Source organism: Gymnogyps californianus, chromosome 1 (assembly GCF_018139145.2).
Source record: "Gymnogyps californianus isolate 813 chromosome 1, ASM1813914v2, whole genome shotgun sequence".
NCBI lineage: Eukaryota > Metazoa > Chordata > Aves > Accipitriformes > Cathartidae > Gymnogyps > Gymnogyps californianus.
The window spans coordinates 62510778-62530624 of NC_059471.1; positions in this window are offsets into that span (position 1 = coordinate 62510778).

Here is a 19847-nt window from a genome sequence, read left to right on the forward strand (position 1 = left end):
GTAGGCATATAAGAAAAAACATTGCTACAGATAAATGCAGTGCACATCTATAATGTGTTTAAATGGGAATTCTATTAGTGTAACATGAGAATTTTAAAAAGTATATTTTCACTTCCACATTAAAGAAACACAACTGAAACATACTGAGATTTTTTAAAATTTCATATAGTTAACAATAAATTTCCATTTTGAACTCTACACTTAATATTAAGCAGTACTTGTAATCCATTTCTACAAAGTATGGTATTTTATAATGACAGCTCGTTGAGAAACAGAGTGGTGAGAGAGAAAGTAATTGAATTAACAGCATTGAAAGGTAAAAATATAAACAATCTATTACACAATTTTTTAGCTATCAAAGGCACCCTCAGAAAAGACATAAGAACAACTTCCTAGAAGTGCCAGGAATCTTTTCTTTGTGAGGTTTTCACACGAAAAATTCTTAACTATTGGTGAGGTTACCAGAGAAACAACTTCATAACAAGGTAAGGAATTGGAGTATATCATGCCTTTTCTTTAATGAATTATGTAAAACAGTACAATATGAAATACAAGATGAACTTTTATCAAATTTATTGGGTGTCAAGAAAACATAGTGTCATCATCTTTTTTTTTCTTATTTTGCTTTATATATGACCTGTTTATGAGCAGCAACAGCAACAAAAGCTGTTTATACGTTATTTTCATGTTATTTACTACTAAAATAACACAGACCATCTATTTATCATGCAACTGGTGCTCTTAAAGACTGGTAATTTTCATCCTGCCATATACGATTTAAATGTGTGCTTTCCCTAATACAATCTCAGGAAAATATTGTGTACACCATGCATAAAAGGAGTAAATTTACATTTTCTATCATCGCTCTCTGATAAATTACGCAACTACCTTTACTGCACTTATAAAATAAAGCAAATTTCATATAGCAGTAATTTCAAAAATAGGATTAGATGTCAAAAGTAAAGAGATAAATGAAAATCTGATCTATAAAAAATTTCCCAGTACGTAGTCCCTTTGACTTTGTTCAGCAAGGTAGTTTAGCATGTGTTTATGATATTGCCTTCCAATCAATGCATCAAAGATAGGCAAACATTTTCACAGGGATTTAGCAGACAACAAAAGCAGCATGACTATTAGCAGGTTGTCAGCAGGTGGAGGATATGGAGGTGCATGATGGGTACTGAATTATATTCTGTGAATGAGTTTGAAATTTCTGCCATGTACTGTTTTCTCTACTCCGCTCTCATGAGACCTCACCTGAAGTACTGCATCCAGGTCAGGGGCCCCCACTACAACAAAGACACAGACCTGTTGGAGCAGGTCCAGAGGAGGGCCACAAAAATGATCAGAGGGCTGGAACACCTCTCCTATGAAGAAAGGCTGAGAGAGTTGGGGTTGTTCAGCCTGGAGAAGAGAAGGCTGCGGGGAGACCTTATTGCGGCCTTTCAATATGTAAAGGGGGTTCTAAGCAAGATGGAGAGAGAGTTTTTACCAAGGCCTGTAGTGACAGGACAAGGGGCAGCGGTTTTAAACTGAAAGAGGGTAGATTCAGATTGGATATAAGGAAGAAATTTGTTACAATGATGGTGGTGAGACACTGGAACAGGTTGCCCAGAGAAGCTGTGGATGCCCCATCCCTGGAAGTGTTCAAGGTCAGGTTGGATGGGGCTTTGACCAAAGGTCTCTTCCAATCCAAATGAGTCTATGATTCTAAAGTAGATATTAGTAAAAGAGCTTTTTATATTCCCCTCCTCTTAGACAAATATATAAACTTAAGTAAATCTAACTAAAGTTTCTTCTTTATAGTTGGTGAAACTGCTATAATGAATCTCAATACACCTAGATATCAGCTTTTTTCCAAATGTATTTTTAATCTGAAGTCTGTGGCTTAAGTCTATATTTAAATGATTCGAAATAGATACTCAGTGAAAAATTCTGGTGGTCTAATGCAAGATGTCTCGTTCGTTTAAGTCAGACTGTTCATATAAGTTCAGATTTATGCATATATGCACACAGCAAAAAAATTCCACATAATAAAGAGCATAACTAATTTGTTATCAACCTTTTTCTGATAGGAGAAGACTAGTATGGAACAGCTGCTCATTCTGATCCTTCCATCCCTGTAGAAGCTAGATCAAATATTTTAATTACATTTTCAGATTTCCTTGTCCCAATGAAAATCCATTTTGCAATATTTTTATGACTATTTATGATAATTTAATGTCCAGAATTAATTTGCATTATTTCATAGTGACATACTGTGCCTTGAACTGAAATTATTAATAAAACATAAAGAACTTTTGTGACTATTTTTCCAGCAATCAGTGAGAAGACAGTTGATATTGATTTCCACAGGAAAAAAATATGCTTCTGTTAAATATATCTCATCTGACCAAAATCTGAGAGAAGACGAAGCAATCTAAGAGCAGGAAAGTTGGCTAACTGTCTTCATGACTTTTTGACAGAGGAAGATTTCCACTTTTTTTTTTAATGCTTCTTCTTTTTATCCCTGTTTCCATAAGTAAGAATGATGATTAGCAGGAAGTTAGATTTTGCCTTTTTATTTTGAAAAATGTGTCCACATACTTGAATGATAAAAACAGCCATGCTATGTTTTGCGACCATGGTTTTTTAGTAAATGAGGAACATGTCAGTGTGTGTGCATCTGTACATGTGTGCACACTCGTGTGTGTGCACACAGGCATCTGTATGGAAAGCAGCGAATGCATACATGCAGTGAAAATTTTTAGAAAGGTTTATGCTTTGTCCTATTATATTCCAGCACTATTGTGGGAATCTTGTTCTCTGTGGGAGTTAGCATTCTTTCTCACTTATCTGTTAGATACTGAAAGAAACTGTTGCCTTCCTTTGCCTTGTGCTTGACTTGTCCCAGATACAAGAATGAATTAGAAAACAAATGCTTTTCCCTATTACACTCTCATTCAACTCATAGTACTCAGGATGTCTTCCAAAAATATCTTCCACAAATTTTAAGAAAGATGTGAAGAAAAATTGCCAAATCTCACTTGGGTTCAATTAATGATGAACAGTGGAAGGACACAATTCATTTTATACTCTCATGTTTTGCTGGCCATTTTTATAGACAAATGGGAGTCAAAAGTCATAAATAAGGCAAACTTTATATTGACGCTCTGCAAGTTCCTTTACATGCTAATAAAGCTTTCAGAAACTGCCATTCTGAAATAAATAGTATTCAATGTTAGACCTATCCAGTGTGTCATGGTTTAACCCCAGCAGGCAACTAAGCACCACACAGCTGCTCACTCACTCTTCCCCCCACCCAGTGGGATGGGGGAGAGAATTGGAAAAAAAAGGTAAAACTCATGGGTTGAGATAAAGACAGTTTAATAGGACAGAAAAGGAAAGGAATATAATAAGAATAAGAATAAGAATAATAGAATATACAAAACAAGTGATGCACAATACAATTCCTCACCACCCGCTGACTGGTGCCCAGCCAATCCCCGAGCCATGGTGTCTCTGAGCCAACTTCCCCAGTTTATATACTGGGCATGACATCATAAGGTATGGAATACCCCTTTGGCTTGTTTGAGTCAGCTGTCCTGGCTGTGTCCCCTCCCAGCTTCTTGTGCACTCCCAGCCTCTGCTGGCAGGGCAGTATGAGAAGCTGAAAAGTCCTTGACTTAGTATAAACACTGCTTAACAACAACTAAAACATCTGTCTGTTATCAACATTATTCTCATCCTAAATCCAAAACACAGCACTATACCAGCTACTAGGAAGAATATTAACTTCATTCCAGCCAAACCCAGGACAATATCCACCCCTTATTCTATACCATCTACATCATGTCCAGGTCCCACACTTTCCAATACATTTTCAATTAATCACCACCACTTTTCCTGTCTTTTGATACATATACACACAGATATCATTCCCTTAGTCTATAAGCCTTTAAAATGTTCATTTAAATGTCCCCTTAAAATGTTTGTTTAATTGTTCCTTTAAAATGTTCGTTGAGTTCATTTAGTCCATGACTTTGGGCTCCATCTGTCATAACTGTCTGGGCAGGAGGGATGGTGCAAAGTCCGCTCAGTCAGCAGAACAGGTCTGGGCTTTGGTGTGGTGTGGTGGGCGGGTGACATTGGGTGCAGCAGGAGGGTAGTGTGTAGTGTTGGATTGTTGCATGCTGAAGTCAGTTCTGGTTCCATCACTACTGCGCTTCGCTCAGTTTTATCAAAGTTCATTCTTCATTAATCTGGGTTATTCTTACTGTAATACTGTTGATATAACATATAACAACTATAGTAGTGATGACATACAGTGACAGGGTTATATAGCAATTAACATCATACAATTTAATTCATTGGCTATTCTCAGCTAAAATCAAATCCCCTTGAGGCACACATTGGACTCCCCCATCCTTCCGCATCACCCACCAAGTGCATCCAGGTCCTTTAGTGAAAGCAATCCCACGAATGGGTTTGCCTTTGCCTGAGGCAAAACTAATCCAGACCGTCTTTCCTAACATATTCTTTATGTGCACTACGGGGACTTTATCCCCATCTGCGGTACGTAAAAGTTTTGATTGGGCAGGGCCAGCTCAATTGGTGGATCACCTAGTGTTAACTAACCAGGTGGCTTTTGCTAAATGTGTGTCCCAGTGTTTGAAGGTTCCGCCTCCCATTGCTCTCAGTGTAGTCTTTAACAGTCCATTATATCGTTCGATTTTCCTGGAGGCTGGTGCATGATAGGGGATGTGATATAACCACTCAATGTCATGCTCGTTGGCCCAGGTGTCTATGAGGTTGTTTCGGAAATTAGTCCTGTTGTCTGACTACTGTGTCGCCATAAGACTTGCTTTTCAAGGCCCAGCATAGTGTTCCAGGCAGTGGCATGGGGCACGGGATATGTTTCCAGCCATCCGGTTGTTGCTTCCACCATTGTAAGCACATGGCTCTTGCCTTGGTGAGTTTGTGGGCATGTGATATAGTCAGTCTGCCAGGCGTCCCCATATTTATATTTCAGCCATCGTCCTCCATACCACAGAGGCTTTAACCACTTGGCTTGCTTAATTGCAGCCCATGTTTCACATTCATGAATAACCTGTGCAATAGTGTCCATAGTTAACTCCACTCCTCAATCACGAGCCCATCTATATGTTGCATCTCTTCCTTGATGGTCTGAGGTGTCATGGGCTCACCAAGCTATAAATAATTCACCCTTATGTTGCCAGTCCAGATCCACCTAAGCCACTTCAATCTTAGCAGCCTGATTCACCTGCTGGTTGTTTTGATCTTCTTCAGTGAGCCCTGCCTCCAGCCAGGTGGAGGAAAGGGACAACGGGTTTATTGGACTGTGTGGATTCGATGGCCTGGCATATCAGATCCACAGGAGTATAAGGCTCTAGTTGACACCGGTGCACAGTGTACTCTAACGCCATCAAGTTAGAAAGGAGCAGAACCCATCTGTATTTCTGGTGTGACAGGGGGATCCCAACAGCTAACTGTATTGGAAGCCAAAGTGAGTCTAACGGGGAATGAGGGGCAAAAGCACCCCATTGCGACTGGCCCAGAAGCCCCGTGCATCTTTGGCATAGACTACCTCAGGAGAGGGTATTTTAAGGACCCAAAGCGGTATTGGTGGGCTTTTGGTATAGCTGCCTTGGAGATGGAGGAAACTGAACAATTGTCCACCTCGCCCGGTCTCTCTGAGGACCCTCCTGTTGTGGGGTTGCTGATGGTTGAAGAACAACGGGTGCCAATCAGCTACCACAACAGTGCACCGGCAGCAATATCGCACCAACCGAGACTCCCTGATTCCCATCCATACGCTGATTCGTTGACTGGAGAGCCAAGGAGTGACCAGCAAAACTTGCTCACCCTTTAACAGCCCCATATGGCCAGTGTGAAAGTCTAATGGAGAATGGAGACTAACAGGAGACTATTGTGGCCTGAATGAAGTCACACCGCTGCTGAGTGCTGCTGTGGCGGACATGCTAGAACTTCAATATGAACTGGAGTCAAAAGTAGCCAAGTGGTACGCCACAAATGATATCGCTAATGCATTTTTCTCAATCCCTTTGGCAGCAGAATGCAGGCCACAGTTTGCTTTCACTTGGAGGGGCATCCAGTACACCTGGAATCGACTGCCCCAGGGGTGGAAACACCAGCCCCACCATTTGCCATGGACTAATCCAGACTGCACTGGAACAGGGTGAAGCTCCGGAACGCCTGCAATACATTGATGATATCATCGTATGGGGCAACACAGCAGAAGAAATTTCTGAGAAAGGGAAGAAAATAATCCAAATCCTTCTGAAAGCCAGCTTTGCCATAAAACAAAGTAAGGTTAAGGGACCTGCACAGGACATCCAGTTTTTAGGAATAAAATGGTAAGATGGACGTCATCAGATCCCAATGGATGTGATCAACAAAATAGCAGCTATGTCTCCACTGACTAATAAAAAAGAAACACAAGCTTTCTTAGGCATTGTGGGTTTTTGGAGAATGCATATTCCAAATTACAGTCTGATTGTAAGCCCTCTCTATCAAGTGACCTGGAAGAAGAACAATTTTAAATGGGGCCCTGAGCAACAACAAGCTTTTGAACAAATTAAACAGGAGATTGTTAGTGCAGTAAAGCTTGGGCCAGTCCAAGCAGGACCAGATATTAAAAATGTCTTCTATATCACAGCTGGGGAGAATGGCCCTACCTGGAGTCTCTGGCAGAAAGCACCTGGGGAGACCCGAGGTCGAACCCTAGGGTTTTGGAGTTGGGGATACAGAGGATCCGAGGCCTGCTATACTCCAACTGAAAAAGAGATATTAGCAGTACATGAAGGAATTCGAGCTGCCTCGGAAGTGGTTGGTACTGAAACCACCAAAAAAGTGGAAGATAGAGACTTTTTTGTTTGGTTGGTTTGTTGTTGTATTTGGGTTTGGGTTTGGGTTTTTTTCCACATATGTGCAAATATTGAGCACTTTCAAAGATTTTTGAGAGGTTGAGCTCAAGGGTACTGAGAAGCCTACGAATACTAAGATACTTGTATGAAAAGTGAGGCAGACACATTTATATTTCAGCTTTGAATCTGTTAGTTTTGGATGTTAATATCTCTGTGGATACTTTTCCCTGTTACACTTCCTTTTTGTCTCCAAGCTGGAGTTCGTTATTGCTAAATTGACATTTTTCTGAATGGATTATGGAAAATGAAAAATTTTGTCTATTGTGTTGGGTTTGTGTGGGGGAGGGGCTACAGGAGTGGCTCCAGTGAGAAGGTGCCAGAAGCTTCCCCGGCTCCAAGTCGGACCCACTGCTGGCCAAGGCCGAGCCCATTAGCGACGGTGGTAGCACCTCTGGGATAGCATCTTTAAGAAGGGGAAAAAGACTGCTGAAAAAAAAAAGCAGCGGCGAGAGGAGTGGGATGTGAGAGAAACAGCCATGGAGACACCAAATTCAGTGAAGGAGAGGGAAGAGGTGCACCAGAGCAGAGATTCCCCTGCAGCCCGTGGTGAGACGGCAGGCTGTCCCCCTGCAGCCCATGGAGGTCCACGATGGAGCACAGATTCCCCTGCAGCCTGTGGAGGACCCCATGCCAGAGCAGGTGGCTGGACCCGGAGAAGGCCATGACTCTGTGGGAAAGCCCACGCTGGAGCAGTTCACGGAGGACTGCAGCCTGTGGAAAGGACTCATGTTGGAGAAGCTCATGGAGCGCTGACCCCCGTGGGAGGGACCCCAGGCTGGAGCAGGAGAAGAGTGTGAGGAGTCCTCCCCTGGAGGAGGAAGGAGCGGCAGAAATAACGTGTGATGAAATGACTGCAACCTCCATTTCAGTCCCCCTGCACCGCTGGCAGGGGAGGAGGTAGAGGTATCGGGAGCAAAGCTGAGCCCAGGAAGAAGGGAGGGGTGGGGGGAAGGTGTGTTTGTAAGATATGGTTTTATTTCTCATTATCCTACTCTGATTTGATTGGTAACAAATTAAATTGATTTATTCCCCCCCCAAGTCGAGTCTGGTTTTGCGTGTGACCACAATTGGTGAGTGATCGCTCCCTGTCCTGGTCTCGACTCACGAGCCTTTCTGTTGTATTTTCTCCTCCCCATCCCACCAGGGGGGAGGAGTGAGCGAGCAGCTGTGTGGTGCTTTGTTGCCGGCTGGGCCTAAACCACAACATCTGTACTCCAAGAAATGAAGAGACGTTGGAATAAATACCTATTTGAAAGAAATTGTGAGTATCCATCAACTACAGTATAGCTAAATGATTTTTATTTCTCCGATCTCTTTTTCTAGTTGAACATACATCAGGATGGATTCGCACTTATCTCAGCTTAAACTATTCGTTAGTTCTAAATCATTGCAACATTAAAAAGCAGCTTCAAAAGACAGTCCTCCTTCATGTCTTTTGTTAAATTTCATCTCCACTTAAATTACATAAACAGTCAGCCAACCACCTAATCATCATGATTTTCTACTACAGAAGAAGACACTCTTCATATAATATTGAACTGTTAATCTATGCATATAACAGATCCAGGTAGCTATGCTTTTCTCATTATTTTTATTTTATTCTTTTTTTCCCTTTCCAACTATTAATTATATTTGCTTGTTTTATTGTCTCTTTTATTAAACTGTAGTGTGAGTTTTCAAAGACATGGTTAGTTAAGCATCTAATTAGCATTAAAAAACAAAGGTAGGTAAGTTCTTGGTTGATACCTTTCACTGGTACCTTTAAATTTTGATTCTCCTCTCATGTGTGTTTTCTACAGTAATCTTCCCGTATCCTAACAGAGCATCTAGAGCGCCTAGCAAATAGAGCCTGTAACAGAGCTACTAAACAAAAATCCATTTTCACAATGTTTATCCTCCTTCTTTTCTTTTTTTTTTTTTTTCTTTTTTACTGGGTCATTTCAGATAGTCTTACCTCTTTATTTATTAAAATAGATTTATTAAAAACAACAACAAAAAGTGTGGTCGTAAGTTCTCCACTAAACCAGCCGTCTCCCTTTTCTCTCATTCCCTCAGAAAAGAACAAGACTTCATTCTGGGGGTATTGATGGTGAACTTTTTTTTAATAACAAATTTATTTCTTTAGATGTTTGATACAGTTTTACTGGTTTTTTTAAACTGTTGTTTTTTTTTTTTAAACTTACTCTTTGCAGCTTCATTTTTATTAAATTGGGGTTTTTTTAGTGCACAAAGTTTCACTAAAAAGAGAAAGAGTTGTGATGGTGTTTTTGCTGGAAATGGGCTACTTCCGTTAAACTACCGTAGAGCTATAGCAGATTTGCATGATGTTCACTGAGAAATAACCAATAGTGATTATCCTAATCCCCTTACACAGTTTGGCCTGCAGTGACTGTCAAGCATTCATCAAGAAACAGTCAAACAAATCAGGTACCCACAAGGACAGAGCAGGAAGCTGTGTAATTAAGAAAAACCTGAATAATTATACTTCATTCATCTGGCGTTTCTGAATGCTCTACAGCTGACACATTAATAAACTTCTGTTGTAAAGCAAAAGAGGGCAAAGATGTACTTTTTCAATATTTCAGTACTGTAGTGAATCTGTGCACATTTGTAGTGATATCAGATTTGAAATTCTTGTAAGCTTCAGGTGCCTGGCACAAGATCAGCTTCTCAACTGCCCCTGTTAAATTCTGCAGCCCTTGGTACAAATACAATGCATCAATAACATCTGTGTTTATAAAAGCAACATACTAATTTACGGAATTTTTATTCTTGAACCTTAGTTATTATCATCATTGCTATAGTTCCAGTCTATTCTCTTTCTCACAGAGTGGCATTCCTTGCCTAAATTCACTATCTTTGATAGAAGTTTCTTACCAATATTTCATGCAAAATCCTCTTGGTTAGTTTTAGTCATGCTGGGGTGTGAATCATAAAACCATTTTCACTTTTGACATCTCTTCTTAGAAAATGTAAATGACAGTCACAAGAATGCAAACTTGACCCACTCCTTTTTCCCACAACAACCCTAGAATTTCTTTTTTCTTTCATTGCTCCAGGCCATAAATACTGAAAATCCTAATTAAAACACAAAGTTTGACTCTGTTCTCTTCAGGGATTACAGGAACTAAGTAAGTGAAAGGAATGTGAATTAAAAAATTATACTGGTCCCAACAAAGATACCCTGAGAGTTTTAAATTGTTAACTTTTTACTTTGCTCTGGGATCATGTACCTTGTAAGGGAAATAGTTACTGTGGAAAAACTAATGAATGTAGACATCATTCAAACCAGTTTCACACATACATGAAGTGTCAATGTGAATAGAAATTCTAACAAAAACATCTAAGCAATTATGCAAGGAGGAAAGAATTATATTTGCTAGATACAAAGGCAGCTTTGTTGCCTCTGACTTCATAGAAATAAGCGCACTTGTGTTTGTGTGTGTGTGTATAAAGTATGCCTTTACAGTAGTAGTAAGGCTTCACCACTTGAACAAACCAGACAAGAAAACTGACACATTTTCCAGAGCTGATGTCAAGAGTTGTAGGTCAAGGTCAGGCTGAACATAATACCTTCTCCCTGTACAAGGCAACTTTGTTTGATTGTTGCCTCTCTTCTTCTCTCTCTCTCTCTCTCTCTCTCTTTTTTTTTTTTACCTAGAGGTAACACACTCAAGTTGAAAAGGGGAAAAAGTAGCTCTATTTGCCAGAATCTTGCCTGGCTGCAGTTTCCCTATTGATAAGAAAACCAATCTAACAATGTGGCTGGATTATTCTTACAACAGATGAAGGGAGAAAGGATAGCCAGTTTGTTTCATGGGGTATTTTCGTTTTGTCTGTTGTACTGTATTAAAAAATCAATGCTAAAGAGAACTCTGGATACAGGTAATGAACCAGATTCTGTCTCTAATATTGTATCAAAATAAAGTAGGAATCAAATGACTGAAATTTTCCAAGTGAACAGTGATTTTCCAGGCTGATCTTATAGTGTTTGATAAGTGATCTTACAGTATTTTAACAGAACTGAATTGGGCTTTTTAAGGCTATCAAAATATTTATGGAAAGATTAGAATAGATAGAACAGAATAGAATATTTCAGTTGGAAGGGACCTACAATGATCATCTAGTTCAACTGCTTGGCCAATTCAGGGTTGACCAAAAGTTAAAATATGTTATTAAGGGCATTGCCTAAAAGCCTCTTAAACATTGACAGGCTTGGGGCATCGACCACCTCTCTAGGAAGCCTGTTCCAGTGTTTGACCACCCTTTTAGTAAAGAAATGCTTCCTAATGTCCAGTCTAAACCTCCCCTGCTACAGCTTTGAACCGTTAATTGGCTACCTTTGATAATTTTTGCTATTTCCTCCAGGGAAGGTATTCTTGATTTACATATAATATAGATGGCTAATAGAATCCAATAGCTTTCAACTCCAAAAATACTTTATATCCCACCTACATTTAAAATGCCAATGGGAAATAATATGCTAATGCAGTTTTTTTTTACTTTTTCAAAACAGTGAAAGATTTTACAAGTAATAAACTTATATGTTATTGTATTTCATCCATATTTTTTTAGCTAAATCTGGAGAACATTAGTGAGCTTTGTTTCAGTCTATTGTGATACCTAAAACAAACATGATATTTTATTTTCTCTATTATTTGGTGTGTATTCTTGGTTAACTGCAGTCATAGTGACCTTAGTCAAAAATGCAAGACTACTGCTGTAACAATCAGTTCAGGCCTTAACTGCACACCCAATTCTTATAGAAGAAAATGATGTTTATTTAGTAATCAGATCATTTGCATATCATTAAGAAAGTGATTCAGATCTGAACTCTTTCTTGCATAAAAAATTACTAGTTTCTGCAAAACACTGGGTTTTTTTCTCTTTTGGGTTGTCTCTGCAGTACTGCAGAAAAAATTTGGTCTCTTCCAGAGAGGTCTAATATCCCAGAAACATACAGAACTGCTATATGTATCCAGTTACGGGTTACATGTGTGTGCAACCCGTTCATTGTGTTCAACAGTATGGTCCATTAATGTAACACATCTGAATACAAAAACACTGCAAAAAACAAAACACATTTTAAAGCACAGATTCACTGCATCTAAGTCATGGGGCCCTTTAGTTAGCAACCTGCATTCTCTAGACAGTCATTAGGGAGAGAAAAGTATTCCAAATGGGAAATTCAACTCATGAAAGGCCTGAACTATGATTCTCTCTGTATTGAAAATACTGCTTTGTGACAGCTAGCTGGCCTGGGCACTCTCAGCAGTGTCGCAAAGCTAACCACAGTTTCATATACGCTTAGGTGTTCAACTTATTTCATAAAATGTACTGGGAATCAAAGTACTAAACTCAGGTTTTTTTGGTTGTGCTCTATTACCATGGATTGGTTTAATCTTATTTAATTTTGAGAGTTTTAGAATAGAATAGAATAGAATAGAATAGAATAGAATAGAATAGAATAGAATAATTAAGTTGGAAGGGACCTACAACGATCATCTAGTCCAACTGCCTGACCAATTCAAGGTTGACCAAAAGTTGAAGCATGTTATTAAGGGCATTGTGCAAATGTCTCTTAAACACTGACAGGCATGGGACATCAACCACCTCTCTAGGAAGCCTGTTCCAGTGTTTGACTATCCTCTTGGTAAAGAAATGCTTCCTAATGTTAAGTCTGAACCTCCCCTGACACAGCTTTGAACCATTTTCTCCAAGGTGCCTCAGATGACATCCTAATAATCAACAGAAAGGGATAAGAAGACAGTTCAGCCTTCTCAAAATTTAAATAACCAACTAAAGATACCTATCTTTGTAATGATTATAAAGGCAGTCTAAGTTGATTAGGCTTCTTAATCAGACATCTGAATTCAGTATATAATATGGGATACAATACCAGACCAGATGCCTAGGAGATAGGTATTGGAATGGCTCTTGTTCAGAAGTCAAAGTTTTTTTCATTAGAAGTAAACTTGACACCTCAAATACAACAGGCGTTAAATTGGGAAACAAATACAGAGTATATAAGCAAAAAACAGATAATGGAGTGTTGCTTGCTTGTTTGTTTGTTTTGCCTTTGTGTTCTCTATATGTGTATTTTCCGAAGATTTTTCTCCTAATGTACAAGAATTCTTTAAATCCAAAATATATTCTTTTACTTTTTCTTACTAGGTTAGTAGCTAAAGAGTGCAATGAAGACTAACGTCTCAGCTAGCTAAACAAACATTTATGAAGATATGGGACATTCCTCAAAATACCTGCAAGTAGCTCAAGTATAACTCATCTGGGCTGATTGGAACTATTCTCCTCTTGTAAGTGAAGGCACCATCCTAAATTCTGGTCAGTTAAAAATAAAAATTAAAAAGTACTAATTCCTCTTGCCTGCTATGCATACGCAGCACATGAACAAGAACACTTACTTACTTGCAAATGGTTGACACTTCCATAATAATATAGCAAGGACAATTGCATTCTGCAGCCTGGATGTTTGCTTCTCAAATCAACATAGATTTGCTTAGACAACACAGATCATCACAGGGACATCAAGATGTCCCTACATAGATTTCTTCACCTGTCAGCAAAGTTGACACTTGGGGAAAAAAACAAAACAAAACAAAACAAAACAAAACAAAACAAAACATCCTAAGCTGAGAGAAATGGGGGGAACAACAACAGAAATGCATGCAAACTGCAGGGAAAAGAAGAAGTAATAACACACTAAAAACAAAAAAGAAGAGAGGAGTGGAGAGGAGTGGAGAGGAGAGGAGAGGAGAGGAGAGGAGAGGAGAGGAGAGGAGAGGAGAGGAGAGGAGAGGAGAGGAGAGGAGAGGAGAGGAGAGGAGAGGAGAGGAGAGGGGAATGTGAACATATCTCCCTTTCATCTTCCTGTGATTATTTCCTCAGCTATAAAAGACAAGGAAGGCTTTTTGCAAATGGTAAGTTCAGAATTTGCAAGGATTTGGATTGTGGAATTGATCTCAACTCCCTCCTCCCTCAAGCAAGGAAAATGAAGAAACGTAACTCAGATTCTGATTATTGAAAAATACAGTTAACTGCATGCCCAGTTTTCTTTCAGGATCACTTTTGAAAGCTATTTATGGAACCTATTCTTAAAGACTTCCACTACTGGAAATTCTACTACCACACCAGTCTACCTCCTAAAAGGTACTACTATTCTTCCACTTACTAAACATTTTTTTCCTGCTGAAATGTAAAGTCATATCACCGCAGACATCGATAATTAGTTATTTCCCTCCTCTGTACTGCTAATTCTTATGTATTGAACATATCTTTTTTTTTTCCTTAGGCTATACAAACTTTCTTCTTTCTTAATTTACTGTTCTTTCTGCATCTCTGATTATCCTACTTGCTCTCCTCTGGTCTGCTTCTACAGGACCACATTAACATGGAACTGGGCTGTAATGTTCATATATTCACAACTTTCCGTTTTACAGATAAGGAATGTACAGACAGAAAATTCAGGGTTCAAATCTACAGAAGGACTTAGCTGTGACGTGATTCAGAATCGCTGTGTGTTTCTTTTCCTCTGTTTTAGGCATCTTACTCCCAAAGTGGAATTCACAGCCACTAAATGCCTAGTATGAGATGAATCTGTGTTAAGCACTAACTTTTGACTTTTAACTGTTATATTAGCCTATTCACGTTAGACTTTCACAGGAGTCGTTATCCAATCAAGAATCTAATTTATGCAAATAAATGAGACTGATTCACAACCCATCACTTCTGAATTAAAGAATGCAAGGCATATAATATAATGCACTTTAAAGTGCTAAAAGCAGAAGTGATCAACAAAATAATTGCAGGATATCTGATGTGTACTTGCAATAAAAGCCTTTAAGTTACTAATCTATGGATGATAAGAGGAAAAAGCAGAACTGGTGAACGATAAGTCCTGTCACTAAGTTGAATCAATTCAAATGAAATAAAAAGCAGTGAAAAGAAAAAAAAAGCTAACAATTAATGTAGATTTAGGTTAGAAGTAGACCTACAAAAGTTCCAAGTTATTTTTGGTGCTAAGGTTGGTATTAACATAACACATATTTTTTAAGCAGAAATCCAGAGCATGAGGTAAGTTAAATATGTGGATGTCAACACCGTTTTCAGTCTTCAGAAGGTTATGAGGAGCTTCAGAAGTTGAGATGGTACATGGTAGCTGGGCAATGAAAGCAAATTAAAATCACTGTAGAGAAATGCAAGCTAATGTACGATAGAAGGAACAATTTGAACTTGCACAAACCGGTGGATTCTAAATTAAGTGTATCCATCCCAGAAAAAGTAAAATAACAAAAAAGTATAATTTTAAAAAGCTCAGAGGAAACATATATTCAATGCCCGTTGGCTGTCAATAAAAGAAAGCAAGTGGTAGAATAATATGAAATGAATAAATTAAAATACTGAAAATATTATGTCAGAAGGATAGCTTCTCCTTGATATAAGGAAAACAAGTATAAAATTCAGAGAAAGACAGCAAAAAACTTCAGAGTTATTTTACTGTATTACAGTAAGGAGATATTAAATAGAACTCTGGAACCAGATGAACAGTTGGTTAAAAATGGTGTAGTGCCTTTGATTTTATTAGTATTGTGCAATTTACAGCAGCTGAAAACTTGGCCACTAGGTTTAAAGAAGAGATGAATACCAGATGACATGACTGAGAAGTATAAAATAACAAATACTTTAAAAGCAATTGTATGTTCTTGTTTTCCCCTTTAGTTATAAGAATAAAAGACCAAACACTTCAATAAAAAAAAGAAAAAAAAGTAGTAACACTGAAAAAAAACCATACAGGTTGGGGGTGGGGCTAAAAGCATTTTATTAGAAATTGATACTGCAAAGCAGCGAGCCATACATTTATTCTCTGATACTTACCCCATACATACAATTTTTGAATTCAGCTTCTGTGATGATCTTTCTTTCCTCTTGATTTGGGGTCTCTTTTCATTCTCATGTCTTTTCCTCCTATCTTTCTCAGCACGGCCTACCCTAAAATATATTTTTTGCAATCAATGTTAAAATAGATTACTACTGAAATAAGCATGTTGGAAGGAGAAAAATCCCTGTTAGTCCTAAAATAAACAAACAAACAGGCAGAAGACCCAAATAAATTTCAGAGAACAGTAATGCATGTAGAACCACCTAATTAAACTCATTGAAAATGTCATCTGGGCTGCAGCCCTGAAAACAACTCAGCAGTGTCTGATTTCTTGTGAAGTTATGTGTATATCAATTACTTTCTCCATTCTTCACTTAAAAATAACATTAATAACACTTTTTAATCTCAAAAAAATATTGTCAGTTACATTTATAATGTGAGGCTATCTTATCTTTTATTTCCTCTAAAGAGACAAAATTCTCTCCAGGTGAGATTATTTAAAATGAACATAGTGTTTCATTGTTTACTGAACCAATCCTAACAATGTAAGTGACAAGTCAGTCAGTCAGAGACAGGTGAATTAGGAATTCAGTCCAATGCTAGATATCTAAATTCCAGTAGATAGCATCTTCCTCTGGAGGTCTGCAAGATTACCTGCTTCTCTCTGTTCACTAGATAAGAGAGGCAAGCACTTATAGGATGTAAAGTTCAGTAAACATCCAAACAGTACATGAAAACACATTATTCAAGTGAACGGGGTATAAATCTACAGAGAAGAAATTATCACTTGTTTCTAAACCAAGTCTTTCTTTCACACATTATTTGTACCTTTCTGCACCTATGATTCTCTCAGATTTACTGGCCTTTTGACAGAAGAACTGTTTCATTAGTCTATAGATATTTTACTATGCTTTTACACAAGGTTGTTATTATTATTGCTATGGCTATTGCTATTGTTATTTATAAAAAAGTATTCATGGAGAAAATATGATGTTATATAAGGTCAAAATTCTCTCCTCTGATCCACATTAGTAAAGGAAAAATTGTGTTACAACATTTTATTCCTGCATTATGAATTACAGATCTATTGTGATTATTATACAGCAGAAAATTTTCCAGTGTTACTGGATTTGGAAATGAAAGGGGATCCAGGTAAGCTTTATATGAGAATTAATATCAGTGCCTTAGGTCCATTTTTGTCTCTGAAATGTTGGAAGTTATTTAATTGAAACAATACTGTGCTACTTTGGAAATGTACAGTCCAAATATAATTAGGACTGTGGTTTTTTTTTTTTAATTATATGGGGGAACATACTTCAGTGGAAAACAGTAGAACACCTGAAGTTTACTCATGGTATGAAATTGTCTTACTCTGGAAAGGACAGAAATTGCCACTATATAACAATCTTGAAATCCTTATTAAGAGAGTTCATCTTTATCGGAACACACAATTTGATCACTATAAGTTGCTGCAGTTAAAATTCTGTATTATATCATTTTACTAAATAACAGAAGATAAATGGAGCTGAAGTCAGACATTGATAAATTCTCCCTGCAGGAAGAGTTTTCACAACTGATGGTCTCTAAATATGTAACTTACATGAAATATATCTTCTGGTAGCCATTTCTATAATAAAAAAGTTAAGTAAAGAAAAAATAGACGCATTACAATTATGGAACTTAATTGCCTGAGTAGTTAGAATAGAAAATCCTTTGAATGTAAGCAGAATAAAGCAGAGAAGTGTTAATGATCTAAACCTAAGTAAATGGTGCATGACATAGAGTAATTGTATATTTTCCAAGATCCCTTCCAAATACCACATTTTTTTTCTTTAGTGTGGCTGAAATGACTAAATAACTGAAGAAGACTAAAATGTCTTCTATTTAAGACCTCATTTTTCTTTTTTTTCAAATTAATTTTGTTCACACAGACTTTTCCCTGCATCACATAACAACACTATACATTTGTTAATGTAGCCAAAAAAAATTGCAGCACACACAGATTTAGATTTTTCAGCTGTCTTAAATATTTAATGAGTGTTTTGTTTCCATTTTGAAGAAAAGGGGTGAGGCTCAAAGCTTCAAAGAAGAGATCACATAACCTGTAATGAGGTTTCTCAGTGTTCCAGAAGGAGGGAGGATAAAGATGCCTTCAACATTCCTGTGGCTTGGAATAGTTTCACTGTTGGCATCATTTTTGTGGACATTTACAAATACTTATTTACTCTCTGCAGAGGGAACCTCTGTGTATCACCCATTCCCACTGTTGTAGAAATGACTGTATTTCTTTAGTAGTTCACCTAAAATCAACTGTTTAAACTTTAGGCTTCAAGTCTGATCTAGCCATCTGGGCTCTGTGTCCAGTCAATGAAGGCGAAAGGAGGAGCCTCTCAAGGTGGGTATTTAAGACACTGGTAGAGACTCAAATTCTGAACCCATCTCTCCTTCTCAATCTCTCTTTCTCTCTCCTCCCCCCCACCCCATGAACCTCAGAGATAGTTTAATTAAAGTCCAAACAGATTCCTGCTGTAGACAGACTTTGTCTCCTGCTATCCAAGATGCCTTTCTTCAACTTCTTGCTTGATCACAATATCTAAGTTTTCTTCTTAGGGCAGAGTCAGTTTTGTATTATGCATTTTTGCTGTCCTCAGTAGAACACTTACTGAGAAGTGTGGTTGATCTCCTAGACCTAATAGCATGTGGTATGTTGTTACTCATTACTCATTGCATTTCATCTATTGATTTAATGTATCATATTTGGCTCAGTGAAAAGTTGTGGTAAGCTGTCAAATATGGAGATATTAAGATGTTTCTATAGTTAATGTTTCCTTTGATATATGATTTCTAAATATAGAAATTGTTATAAACTGGAAAGATAATGCATTAGCAAGAAAGACTAACCAAAAATCAGAACACAAGTCTGAATTTCAGGCCAAAATCCTATGATAATTGGTGAAAAAAAACCCCACCATACAGCATTTGCACTATGCAATAACTTGGTCCAGATATCAGAAGTATTATAATGCGGTAATAAGGAATGTGTAAGACAAAGATTCCTCCACATATCAGGATAGTTGTATCTGAATTAAGGTACAATAGTATCTCCCACTTTAAGTTAAAGGGAAAAGTCACTTATTTAGAAGAAACTACTTGAAGGTTTCACTTGCATGCTGGAGTTATTTAATGATCTCGGGGTGAAAGCGGGAGACAGTGGCCAAGGAAGTAAATTCTGAGGAAGAGCATGCAGGGTGGCACAGGATGAAATGGGGTCATTTCCCCAACATAAACAAACAAGAACTACAACACAGAAGAAATTTCTATGTAGCAGCAAGGAATGCCTTGAAAGGGTAGCATTGTCTTGATATGTTTTGTTACGTTTCCTCATTTTTGTAACTCTGTTATCCCATTTTGCTAAAAATTAAACTGCTTTTAATTTTACACATACAAAAAAGCCCCCACAAAACAAAACAAAACAAAAACCAAAAAACACCTTTCACACTTTATTAGAACAGAAGTAGAAAACTGTTCAGATAAGCCATGTGAGAAAGATTCAAACCAAGGTCTGAAAATGTGTCACTCCAGGAATTTTTTGTGGCTTCCAGAGTTGTAACAAGCTCTGTGTAATTCTGTCTCCATCCCTAGGAAAGCTTCTTTATTTCTCTCACCTAAGAGGCCTTGCTGTCTACATGTTCCTTGCTGTTTTCAAGAATCAGGTCTCTAGTCTAGCTACAGGTTGTCTGCTTGCTGTGTGTCCCGAGGCTTGCTGCCCCATCACATGCCCTGATGATTCCCCAAAGGATCATATCCATGTGCTCTGATAGAGAACATGCCATCTATCCCTCCATTCAGAAAGTTTCAGCAAACGTGAATGTAACAGCCAGGGAAAGACAAACGTTCAAGCTTCCTCTTGCCTGCTAAGCCATACCACCTAGAAAAGCATAACATTTGGTAATATGCTTTAAATAGTAAACAAACACAAAAAAACAGTTCATATGCCACCTAAT